The sequence below is a fragment of the Thermobia domestica genome, chromosome 6 (genome assembly GCF_964235325.1).
Source record: "Thermobia domestica chromosome 6, izTheDome1.hap1.1, whole genome shotgun sequence".
NCBI lineage: Eukaryota > Metazoa > Arthropoda > Insecta > Zygentoma > Lepismatidae > Thermobia > Thermobia domestica.
In genome coordinates, this window is record NC_137459.1 from 173,192,654 (window position 1) to 173,203,909 (window position 11,256).

At 35.6% G+C, this 11,256-nt stretch overlaps 1 protein-coding gene across 1 annotated transcript in view; it reads right to left on the minus strand.

Annotated features, from left to right (window-relative positions):
- LOC145688337 (protein O-linked-mannose beta-1,2-N-acetylglucosaminyltransferase 1-like) overlaps nt 1–9,624 on the minus strand; it is a 312,951-nt gene extending 303,327 nt beyond the window's left edge. The window contains exon 1 of the mRNA XM_081762458.1: nt 9,565–9,624. The gene's annotated coding sequence lies outside the window, so the exon portion shown is untranslated. The remainder of the gene's footprint in view (nt 1–9,564) is intronic.
- Nucleotides 9,625–11,256: the final 1,632 nt, after the last annotated feature.

Below are 11,256 nucleotides of genomic sequence, written 5' to 3' on the forward strand. Positions count from 1 at the left end.
TATTTTCCACTCACAACCTTGGAATATTGATATGTCACCTAAGACGTACCTGGAAGATCAAAAATAGCCCCACCAGCATCGACGATCTTCTGCCTACGTTCTGGATGGCCACGGATTCTAGCGCGGTAAAACATTGGTAGGCCATGAAGCCAAGAAGGTATCAAGTGCATTTTGCACCTCTATTAGGGATTTGATTTGGCGTCCTCTAAGGTAATTGTCCAAGGAATGGCACAGGCGATAACCGGTCGGTGCAATATGCGGGGAGTACAGCGAATACATAGTAATTTCCTTCCAAGGCGTAGAATGGTGTCCCGGGTCATCCTATCCACGCGGGGCTTAGCATTGTTCTGTAACAGGAGGACCTCTTTGCGATTGAGAAGTGCTGACTCCAGAGTTTTGAGTTTTTCTTGAACATGGCCAACTGCTGACAGTACACATTTACACTGATGCTCTAACCAGTTGGTTGCAGTTCCCGATGCACGATGCCGCGAGGAGCCTACCAAACACACAAGAGGACGTTCTTCTGGTTTCGGTTGTTTTGGAACCGGTTCGTGGGATGCTAACCAATGATGACGGCACCGTAGAGCTTCGTACAGGACCCACTTCTCATCACATGTCAACACCCTGTCCAGAAATGGCTCCTTTCTCAGACGATACTGCAAAGAAACACAGGTGTCTGCTCACGTTGCCTTCTCTCCCAGAGTCAAATCATGTGGGACCCATCGACCCAACTTCTAGTGCTTCCCACGCTGATGGAAGTGTTCCCAATTTTTCCCCCCACTTACACTGAATTGTAGTCCCAGTTCCTCACATATCTGACCACTGTTCGCCTCAATTGCTGCCTGGAGATCTTCATTTTGTACATGTGTTGGTCTTTGGGTACGTGGTGTGTCTTGGAATTGTTAAACCACCGCTGCACTGTCCGCGTAGTCACAACACCCTCATCAAATGCCTGGAATATATTTCGTCCCGCTGGGGCGGCGTTTGACCCCAGTTTGAACTCCTACAGCATACATGCCCTTATGACGCTTATGTGGAGGTCCCTACGCAAGTTCACGGCGTAACTGAACTGCCGCAACCAGGTAGTATGTTGGATGTACCAACACCAACAACTGACCTTCACCTTATCTCCATTCGGATCCAACTCACGGTGTGAAGGCCAATTGAACACATACGTCCACAAAAAGCGACAGAACTTCTTGGTTACCTTTATAATTAATCTGATGTATGCTACCTTTCATAAAGTTCCATATATGAGCCAGAATATGCTCAATCTCAGCTTTATAAGAATATGAGCACATGATTTTCAGAACTTAGCCCATAGATTCAATTTTACTATCTGTTGCATCATCCATCACTCTTTGCATCATTACTTAGATAGAAAACCATTAGTTCTTAATTCACATTAAAATTCAGGAAAGAAATAATCATGTTAGCGTCTTACTAACAACATATAGTGTCAGCGAGTTTGTATAAATATTATCCTTACTCTTCATTACATACAAAAATGAAAATCATGTAAACAGATACATTTGTGTAATTACCCACCTTAATTGTTAATATGTTGCACTTATCTATAATTTCGTTTAGTAACATTCATCCATATCTTACTATTTACGTATCTTAAGTATTACATTGTTATTATTAACCATGCATTTGCATTTAAAATAATGAATTATAATCTTCACCACAAACACAGTACTAAAATATCTCTTGTACCGACCAGAATATAGTAAATTCCACAGTATCACACTTTAGAAATTTCTAATTCACACACATCAAGATGTTACGATTGTTGCAAACTCACGGAAAGAAAGAATTGATATTATGATGTGGTAGAATTGTTTTCAAACGCTGATCTGAACTTGAAGAATTGTTTTCAAACGCTGAAGAAATTATAGAATAAAGAAAGAAAAGGATGGGAGGGAGACGCTCGAGTAACGAAGTATCGAACTTAATTCTGACAGATGTTTGGCTAATTTTCTATTGCACGATGACAATGCGACAGTTTTACCTTGGTGTGAAAACCTTGTACACGATGTCACGGAAGATGTTCGGATCATGCTGAGCAATAGATAATACAGATGAAAGGACTTTCACTCTATTCATCTGCTAAGAACAAAAAGAAGTCTCTCTTGTCGGTCCATGTCAAAAAGCTTTTTTATTCGTAAATAAGAATATCAAGTCAGCTGTGCTCCTAACACGCAATTTATCCCATTTTTCTATTCTCAATAGATGGTGTTTTGCGTAAACCAACGGAACAGGAAGCACAAATGACGTTTGCATAAGTTATTTATAGGTTCAAATTCAATGCTCTGTGAATCAATAAGTTTCTCAATATTAAAAATAAATAAATAAATAATAAATAAAAACAACTCATTTCTGAAGTATTAATAAAAGAACAAGAGAATTTCATTTTTGGAGTACTGAAAAACTGGATCCTGGTGTCCCATCCCATATGCCTCATAAGTGGTGTTCTACTACTGATCGACCTATCAGTGGGACAAAGATTTTAGTTATATATCAATTCACTTTCTTCATTGAACACAGTACATAATCTCCAGTTCGCCATACGTATTATTGACCTGTGTATGTTACCGTTTTAGAATGCCCATAATTTGTAGTTTACTTCATATCACACTTATTCAGCGAAGCTTTTTTTTTCGTCTGTACAGAAGCAAAGAACGCACACGTTTCGTGTATGTGGTTCCGTTTCGATTTTCGATGGAAGTTAGTCTCCATTAGCATATAGTGCAAAGTAGAAAATAATTTAGGGTTCATTTAAGGCGAACTCTAACACACACACAGGAACAAAGATAAACAAAAGCATACATGTTGTCCGTTTTATGTTCAATGATGCCTGATTGAACACAAATGCATGTGACATTTCACACTCTGTTACGTATTCAATAGATTTCCCTTCAAATGAAACTTGAAAATTTAATAATTTTGTAAAGAAGCTAACTAACTAATATTATGAATTTTAAACAAGGAAAAATTTAGACACTATCACATAGGTCTACAGTGACGTACACATAATTTCATATTCAGACTCATACCGTTTCAGCACACATGGGACATTCCTATATATTCATATATATATATATATATATATATATATATATATATATATATATATATATATATATATATATATATATCTTAACACGGTATGCTCATTTTCCCATAATATCTTGTTGAAGGGGTTACCCTGAACCCTTCCCATTTGCGTACGGTATTAATCATATAAATTGATCACTGATATGTTTTGTTTTAATAACGTGAACATGGAAACTCGTTTAGAATTACCATTAAAAATCTGAATAAAATTATATTCAAATTCTATCTGTGTGTGCGAGAATGCTTGTGTTCGCTAAAAAGCACAACATACCTTAGAGTTTTTGCAAACCCATTTATTTTAATGAAATCGAAAACGATAGCAAGATAAATAAAGGGAATTTAGAAAGTCCAATAAACAAGAGACAAAATCGGCTTTTACTTTGAGAGATGACTCCCTTGGAGCAAATCTGGAAATGATGTATGCTCGGAATTTTCCAATAAACAATCATGTGACAAACGTTTGATACATGATATTTCGAATAGATATATCTACTTAATTTTTTAATTACTTGTGGCTAACAAACAGTACATACTACATTAACCTCTACCTGTTTGTTTCACTCTAAACAGTTTAAGCAGCTTTAAACATTAAAATTAAACATTTTTTTTAGAACAAAGATACAAAATCGATGACAAAGAGGATATTCTCTATTATATACATCACAGTAAAAAGAGAGAAAAACAAGAACAAACGATATACTTTATCACGTGTCAACAATATTACAATATTCTATTCGTATATATAGGGCGTATTTCTTTAAAAATAAGTAGCATTCAGGACGCTAGAAATGGAAATTACTTAACTAAATTAAATATTCGAGAACTTGGTTACTGTAATTGTGAGGATAATACATACGATTATTTTGGTACCTTCCAACTATAGGCAGGACACTTCACATTACAAGGGGTATTCTATATAAATAGAGATTTCATTTCTCGGAAATATTAAAAGTTTATGGTTTTTAGCCACTTCCTGCTACAAACATGTCCAACTGTTGTTTCGGAATTGAACTTGGCTTCGGGTTCTTTGCTTTTTATAGCACGGTATGGTCTCTTACACGTCAATTTGCGTGAGTTATTTTTTGATCTCATAGGGATCCCGTCTATATAAACGTCGTATTCTAATTTTAGCAACATTTCTTTGGGATACATAAAACTACCTAGTATATATAGCGTACTACTGCTTTTGATGTGAAGGGCGTGGATTCTATTCCCGGCTGGAGCTATACTGGTTCGTTCTACCTTAAGTTGTAGACTCACTTCTCATAAAGCCCCGGTGCTGAAGGGGATACAAAATTCCATTCCAAGATCTTTGATACTTGTATTGTTAGTGATTGGCTTTTAATACGATTAACATTATACAGAGTGTTTCAAAACAACACCGACAAAGTTTGGAAGGTGATTCTTGACACCAAGATAAGACAAAAAGTATACAGACCAATCTGGGTGCACAAGTGATTCCTTTCGGAGCTATAGGCTGCCAAAAACACGAAAAACTGAACTTTAAAAGGTCCATAGCTCCAATACTATGGGACCTACCGTATTCAGGTCAAGACTTCACTTAGTAATTAATATGTGCGCTTTCCAAAAAATACATATTTCAGAATCCTGCGATACTCACGCAACAATTTTTATAGAGAGAGTTTGGCTACGGCATATAATCTGAAGTACTCAACAACTACCTCTATAAAAAAAAATGTTGCTTAAGTATTCCAGGATTCTGAAACTTGGATACTTGTATATGGTACATACTTGTTCCTAAGTAAAGTCTAGACCGACTACGGAAGGTCTTATAGCATTGGATCTATGGACCTTTAAAGTTGTTTTTTCCATGTTTTCGCCAGCATATAACTCCGAAAGGCAGCATTTATGCACCTAGGTTTGTCTATACTTTGTGTCCTATCTTGGTGTCAGGAATCATCTCCTAAACGTTATCGGCGTTGTTCTGAAACACCCTCTGTTGTAGGTCCGTTTTAAGCACAAACGACTAGATTGCTTTGTAGTGAGAACCAAGACAATCTTATCACCGCCTAAACGCACAGACCACTTGGCTAATGAAACGCTGACTATGTATATCAAGGATAAGCATTAATCCCAGTTTAACATTGATGGGAAATGTGATAAATCGCCAACTGTTTCATTGACATTTGCTCGTGTATTAACCACAGAATGACATTACTGTCAAGACTGTCTGCTATGTTAGATACTAATAAATAAAACAGACAGACTATACAGTACACACTTAAGATTATAGAAATAATTTGCCTTCACTTTTGCAGTATCCATTCTTGCCTTCGAATTAATGTGTGTGGTGTCGAATTAGATTCACGTAAGGAACACATAAAATTTGATATTCATTGTAATACAATTGAGTTGTTACTAAAAATTAACAGGGAACACGAATTAAGAAGAACGCATTGAGATTGGTTGGTTGGCGTTTAGCATCCAATTTCAGCAACATGATACGAGGATCTACAGTTCAAGATGGAATCTGAACCACCGTAATGCTTTTCAAATTTCAAGAGTATCCCACCGGAAATCGAACTCAGTGCATTGAATGACGACTAACTGCTAGCCGAGACAGCTAAACGGAGTCAGAATACAATGGTGTTGACTTTCATGGGTTAAACTAGTTCCAGTTTATTTATTTTTATTTGTAAAGAAGTTATGTACAGTGATACTTAAAAACAAATGGAATATTTATATTTTCTGCACAATTTCTCTATTTTATCCATTACTATCATCATGCACCCAACATTGGTTTGCCTTATATTCTTCGATTCCTTGATATTATGTTGAGAATCTCGCGGGTAAAAGAAAGTCCTAAAAGAAAATCTTGTTTTAAACTTCCGAACTATGTTATGCATATGTAAGAGAAGTCTTATTGAACAGCTATGTCCATCCATCCGTCGACCTGTCTTTTGACAGATATTAAAATAAAAATGGCAAGAGATAGCAAAAAAGCAGTTTTCTAATATAAATTCAGCGCCCCAAGAATAGTGTAGCCCAAGAGACGACATAAGAGGAAACAAGAAATAAGGTTTTCTCGTCTCGTCTCGTAAATGTTGTAGAATTCTCATCTCGTTTCGATTCTTCAAGAATTATTTCTCGTCTCCTCCCGATTTTTGACGAACTTTTATAGTCTCACCTCGTCTTGTAAATTTATGTACAAAATCAATATTCTGTTTTCTTTCCCACTTAATTTCAAGAAAAAAGTTTCCTGAATCCTTCCGTGCCACAAAAGGTCCACGAAGGGTGTGATATAACAATACGTAAACTATAATTACTATTCGAGTATATTGTGCAATGACTTGCGTATCTTCAAACGTTGATAAATACTTTCCATTGTGTTCGTACAATTAGTTTATCAATCTTTTTTATTTCTTATTTTTTATGCTATGAATCATGTAACACTAAAACAGTGTTTGAGATCTAATATTTGAGTACACTATTGTTGTCCTCAATACCCACGAATTTTTTCGTCTCGTCTCGAAAACGAGACTTGAACAGTCATGTGTCTCTTCTCGATACTTCTTATATCGGCTCTAGCCTCGCTTCGTTTATTTATTTTTTTTTGAAAATAATACGCAATTTGGTCGCGATGTGCTTTTATCATTTAACTTTGATTGAAGTGCGTATCTTATCATATATATATATATATATATATATATATATATATAGTGGCGGATCTAAGGGAGGGGCTATAGCCCCCCCCTTGGCGCTCAGGTATACACTGGATAAAATGGGCTTCAATCCTGCTTTACACTGGAGAAAACGACAAAATATGGTTTAGCCCCTTTCTTGATCATATCCTGGATCCGCCCCTGTATATATATATATATATATATATATATATATATATATATATATATATATATATATGTTCAAGAAATGGTATTTAAGCTAATTGTGTATACAGTAGTGTAATGTTTTGGGTACTCTAAACAGAAGGCAAATGAGTAAAATGAAAAGAATCTTAGAATTTAAAGAAACGGAATTAAGGAAGAAGGGCCATTTTTGGGAAAATATTTATTTTATGAATCCCTAAAATATGCATAAATCCCAAGATTGTAACATGTAAATATGCCAAAAATTTTGTTTTTGTACTCTACCCTTCCCTGTTTGTAGATTGGGAGTTATGCGGAGACCATGGAACAAGTGGACGATTAAAAAAAAGAAAACAATTAAGACTTTTTTTTCATTTATTTTGCTTAAGGTCATATAGCAAGACATCACTGGGCAGAAAATACACCAGATCTACAAAAATGCATTTTACCGCTTCATCATCCAGCAATGTGTTCTCAGCACAATGAACAAATACATAAACGCCTGCACATTCTTCCACTGATCTCAAAACAATTTAGATTAACGTCCAACAATTATACCCTTTCGGCTAAAGGAGACGAGTAACTAATAAAAGTGAAGTATGGATATTGTGAAAGAAGTGGTGCAAAGCAAATGTCGGAAAAACGGAAGAACTCGGAGAAGCCAAACTGACACGATGTTGCCCATTACCAACTCCCATTATCTGGAATCGAACCAGAAACCCCTTGCACCATAAGTGAACGCTTCACCATCTGCATTCTGCCTCTTTACCTGCTAAGATTTTAAATTTCATAACAACGTTATGAGATAGAAGATAAATTCGAGATACTTGGATAATGGTATCACTGTATTAAAATTATTTTAACGTAAATTGTACATACATAGTCATTACACCAACTTCTTCACCATTCCTGATCAAACAAGTCGTATCTGCACTCTTTCAAGCCATTTTTTTTCATATATGAACAGTCTCTCATTTTGCAAGATGATAATAATAATAATAATAATAATAATAATAATAATAATAATAATAATAATAATAATAATAATAATAATAATAATAGCAACTTAGAAAATTGAACAATAAGACAGACATTTATTTTCTGTGAACTGTTTTTAAATAAACTTGTATGGTTTCTCTTTCTGCACTTCGTTTGTATTGAAAGAAAACAACAAATATTAAGCTATTTGAAATATTAATTTAGACATCACGGTTAATATATGCTAACATGTTAACCCGTTCCAATTTAGTGTGTGCGGGTCCACATGTAAAAATGCGTGCTGTATTAAATTATTGCACAAAACTAATGACAGTACAAAGCATATTTAACTTGTTACTTCTGATTAACAAGAATAGATCAGGAATAAAATTAGTTTATTCTTATGAAAGCAAGCTTGGTTAAACAAAATTTTACGATGTTAGCTTCTCTTGAAGAAGTGCTCATTTAGAAAACATATATGAGGCTAAATGTATAATTGATCAAGGAAACAAAATTTAAAATTTAACCTAAGGAAACTGCGTATTTGCTTGATCCTAAAGTATTGTCACACTTTGTTACTCGTATTCGTAACAAGCTTGTTTGATATTTGTTGAAGTTTAGCCTTCCTTTCATCAGTATCGGGGCTATAATGAGAAGTGCAGCAACAGTTCAAGCACTAGGTTCAATATTACCAATGCATTCAATTCTTTCCCACCGGAACCTAATACAACAACAAAGACACACACACACACACTAGCCACTAGACTAGTGGGGAGCGCTATATTTAATAATAATAATAATAATAATAATAATAATAATAATAATAATAACAATATATGTACCTGGTACATGTATGTGTGTGAGTCTTCCGTGGCCTTGCGTAGTGTACTCGATAACACTTTCGTCTTTAGTGAGAGCGGTTCCAGGTTCGATTCCCAGTGGGGACATTCGGTCGAAAAAATCTAAATGCTTTCTCTGGCCAGGCACCCTCACTGTAGTTTTCCTGATTCACATCAGGCAAATGCCTTGGTGATACCTAACATACAGCGAGATGATCCCAGACTGCTTCTTTCTTTCCCCAGTCATTTCTTTCTTCTTTTTCTTCGCATAATGTGATCGCCGAGGGACGTAATACCTCATACGTGAGAGGCTAACATGGCCATAGATGTCGAAAACCCAGAAATGTAATTCCTAGTAAGCTTTTCATAGCAAGGAGTCGCCTAGATCCACCAAATTTTGTACACACATACCAGATTTAATCACATATGAAGCCTTTTTGTATTATTATTTCCCGGTTGAGGATCATTGGCGGGGGTTCATAATTTATAGACGTTTCTGGGTGTTTCTAAGAATGCCTTGCCTATAAGCAACCAACAATACATGTTTGTTATGCGGACTTACGTAACAACATGAACCTGTAAACAACAATGTTTTTTTTTTCTTTTTCGCAGCTCCTGCAATCCATACACTCTCTCACCTTTCTGCTACACATTACTTGGATTTATCTCACGTATTCTTTCACCTAAGAGTATAATTGCAGGATTTCATTCCAGATAATGCAAACAATGGCAATAAAATGGCATTTGAAACAAAAAACAAGCAAGCACATAAAGAAAAAACAATAACGCAAGTTACTTACCGAACATTCGCTGTTATTACCATAACTGCCACCCGCTAGAGCACAGCAAATTCTGAAATTAAAAAAGAAGAAATAAAACCAATAATATATTGTTATTTTCCGCCCACATCGCAAATTTTAAAAATATCTTTAACTGAAATGCAAAGTATATCTTTCCTGAAAATAATCGTTTTTAATAATAATATTTAAAAATATATTTAGTGTTGATTGTTAAAAACAGGGAAATAAAAAGAAATGAAAGAAAGAGAGAATGATATCTGTTTACACGAGTCAGATTTCATTTACCAATTTGACATTCATTTTATTGATATTCTGGTTGGTGTGGTCGATTTCACGCTGAATTATGTGGAAGCATACGATGAACAATTTCACGCACGAGAAAGCAGTTTTCAGGTAGAGATATTACCCGGACATATATCACATTTTTAATTTGTATTACAGAGGAACCTACCTGTGTTGTCAATCATTGGTTGCACACAAAAGTGTACCACCTATACAGGTGCCAATCTTACAAGGTAATAATAATGTGTATTTATCTGTTAGTTTCACACACACACACACACACACACACACACACATTATATATATATATATATATATATATATATATATAGTGAGAGGAGCTAGGTCCTTATGTGAATATTTTTCAATAGTATACTTGACAATATGAAATAGGGTGCAACAGAAAAAAAAAAACTCCCCTATTTGGGAAGTCAATAAATTCAAAACCAACGTTTTTTAAACTCCTCATCAACAAAGGCAGGATGTTCCTCCAATAACGCTATTGTATATACTGGAAACGGCATGTACATTGCTGTTCAATGACACACTCTCCATCAATGTTCATTATCTCAACCCGAAGTTATGCTTCTCCCAAATAGGGGAGTCCTTTCTTCCGCATTATGTACGTATATGTAAATAATTTTACTTTCATTATTTTGAATAAGGGTAGCAAGATGTGTTGAACGGAACGAAAATTGTCAGTTGATTTACACTGGAAGTAATATGAGCAGTAACAGTACCAACACGTAGAATTCAACTCGTGTACTAAAGATGATCAGAGTAAAATTGTTCAAAACTAGTGTGCAGTATACAATGTACTTAAGAAAACATCATAGTAGCTACAATAAATTTTGCACAGAATGAATTTAACGTTGCACCCATTTGCTCTGCACTGTAACTAACAAGCAAAGGGTACTGTACCAGAACTCAAGTGGCGCAATAAGAGTTATACATCTTTAAAGAGCATCAAATAGCTAGTTAATTAGCAAGTTATTAGCTGCAGTCCGCCAATGGGACTTCAAAGGCAAATTGTGACCTACGGCAAACACAAGAAAGAAAGCGTTTATTCGGCCTCTGGTAGTATTTGGAAAGGTAGATAGCGATTTAAATGACATGTTCAAACCATACAGTTGATGTGGAGAGTAGAGAGGATCGAATGATCCAAACAAAAGCAGTTTGTGTAGTATGTGCATATCTTATAATGGATATCGACTCGGAGTGATAACACAATTCAGTGGTAAGGGAGTCGAAGCAGTATTGAATGGGTGTCTGGAATTCTTCCGGTTCGATATCCAGGTATCCTGCTTTGTAGAATGCAAATCGAACCATGTTGCGGAACAGGGGAGCACAGGGAGATTCAAGAACTTGTCACGGTGCCAGATTTTCGTGTCCTGAGATTGTGTCAGTGAC